This window comes from Neophocaena asiaeorientalis, unplaced genomic scaffold, assembly GCF_003031525.2.
Source record: "Neophocaena asiaeorientalis asiaeorientalis breed wild unplaced genomic scaffold, Neophocaena_asiaeorientalis_V1.1 scaffold57, whole genome shotgun sequence".
Classification (NCBI taxonomy): domain Eukaryota; kingdom Metazoa; phylum Chordata; class Mammalia; order Artiodactyla; family Phocoenidae; genus Neophocaena; species Neophocaena asiaeorientalis.
The window spans coordinates 1713389-1715575 of NW_020172731.1; the positions used below are offsets into that span (position 1 = coordinate 1713389).

General features: G+C 55.6%; 1 protein-coding gene across 1 annotated transcript in view; it reads left to right on the forward strand.

Annotated features, from left to right (window-relative positions):
- The first annotated feature begins 1936 nt into the window (after nucleotides 1-1936).
- Nucleotides 1937-2187, forward strand: part of ZBTB35 (zinc finger and BTB domain containing 35) — a 21556-nt gene continuing 21305 nt past the window's right edge. The window contains exon 1 of the mRNA XM_024740361.1: nucleotides 1937-2092. The gene's annotated coding sequence lies outside the window, so the exon portion shown is untranslated. The remainder of the gene's footprint in view (nucleotides 2093-2187) is intronic.

Consider the following 2187-nt stretch of genomic DNA (forward strand, 5'->3'; position numbering starts at 1 on the left):
TTCCTTCAGTTCTCGGAATGCTATAATCTTGGTGTCTCTGCAGGTTCTTGACTAAGAACACTCAGACTTCATATTGCTTCTTATAGGTCACTAGTTTTCCTTGACCTCCAGATTGTCCTGTTCTTCACATCTCATAACACTCAGCAGTCAGCACCGAGTCAATTCACTGTTCAGAATGTCTATTTACTCCATCATACTAAGATTGGGAAGGCAGAAAGCACATATGCCTTGTTCACCATCGGAATTCCCAGTCCCTTAAACAGTGCCTAGCACAACGTTGGCGCTCAATAAATGTCGGTTGAAATAATGATTACATTTACTCTTACAGACAGCTATTTAAATCCTTCCCTAATCCCTAATCCTGGGATTCCGGGAAGATGGCGGAAGAGTAAGACGCTGAGATCACCGTCCTCCCCACAGATACACCAGAAATACATCTACACGTGGAACAACTCCTACAGAACACCTACTGAACCCTGGCAGAAAACCTCAGACCTCCCAAAAGGCAAGAAACTACCCCCCCACGTACCTGGGTAGGGCAAAAGAAAAAAGAATAAACAGAGACAAAAGGATAGGGATGGGACCTGCACCAGTGGGAGGGAGCTGTGAAGGAGGAAAGGTTTCCACACACTAGGAAGCCCCTTCGCGGGCAGAGACTGCGGGCGGCGTACGGGGGAGATTCGAAGCCGCGGAGGAGAGCACCGCAACAGGGTGCGGAGGGCAAAGCGGAGAGATTCCCTCACAGAGGATCAGGGCCGACTGGTACTCACCGGCCCGAGAGGCTTGTCTGCTCACCCGCCGGGGCGGGCGGGGCTGGGAGCTGAGGCTCGGGCTTCGGTCGGATCGCAGGGAGAGGACTGGGGTTGGTGGAGTGAACACAGCCTGCAGGGGGTTAGTGCGCCACGGCTAGCCAGGAGGGAGTCCGGGGAAAAGTCTGGACCTGCCGAAGAGGCAGGAGACTTCTTCCCTCTTTGTTTCCTGGTGCGCGAGGAGAGGGGATTAAGAGCGCCGCTTAAAGGAGCTCCAGAGACGGGCGCGAGCCGTGTCTAACAGCGCAGACCACAGAGATGGGCATGAGATGCTAAGGCTGCTGCTGCCACCACCAAGAAGCCTGTGTGCGAGCACAGGTCACTATCCACACCCCGCTTCTGGGGAGCCTGTGCAGCCCGCCACTGCCAGGGTCCGGGGATCCAGGGACAACTTCCCAGGGAGAATTCACGGCGCGCCTCAGGCTGGTGTAACGTCATGCTGGCCTCTGCTGCCGCAGGCTCGTCCTGCGTGAGCCAGAGTCCCCGAATCCGCGGCTCCTTTAACCCCTTCCTGTCTGAGGGAAGAACAGACGCCCTCAGGTGACCTACACGCAGAGGCGGGGCCAAATCCAAAGCTGAGCCCCTGGGAGCTGTGAGAACAAAGAAGAGAAAGGGAAATCTCTCCCAGCGGCCTCAGAAGCAGTGGATTAAAGCTCCACAGTCAACTTGATGTACCCTGCATCTGTGGAATACCTGAATAGACAACGAATTATCCCAAATTAAGGAGGTAGACTTTGAGAGCAAAATTTGTGATTTTTTTCCCCCTTTTCCTCTTTTTGTGAGTGTGTATGTGTATGCTTCTGTGTGAAAATCCTAATATTTCTTTTGAGAGAATAGAATAAGTAAGTATTGACTATCTCATTCTCACAAAGCCAATTTCAGAGGAATGAATGAATGACCCGGTCACGTGAGGCTGATTATGGGTCACTGGCCATTTTAAGCGCGGGGTTTGGGGAATGGAGAGCTGCAGTAATAGCACCATGCGTAAATAATCTTGCAGCTACAGGTCCTAAGCCCAGCAAACACGTGCTGCCCGCCGAGCACGGAGAGGGCGGGCACCCGGGAGGAAGATCCTAGGCGGCCGGAACGTGCTCGCGCCCGTGGCCGCCGCCGCCGCCGCCCGCGCCGCGGCCGTCCGGGTCTCGGAGGGAGCCCACGTGCGCCGGCCGGACCCAAGCAGAGGGAGCGCCCGGGCACTCGCGAGGAAATGGCGGGTGAGGCGCTGTTCAGGGTTAGGGAAAAGTGTGGGGCGAGTTACGCCCCGACAGGGGAGAGTAGAGAAGGTAAGGCTTTCGGGACGGAAAGGAGAGAGGGAGGATCGTGAGCTAGGTAAGGCGTCCCGACCTAGGCCTTGGGAGGAAAGGGGGCGGGTGGGGGG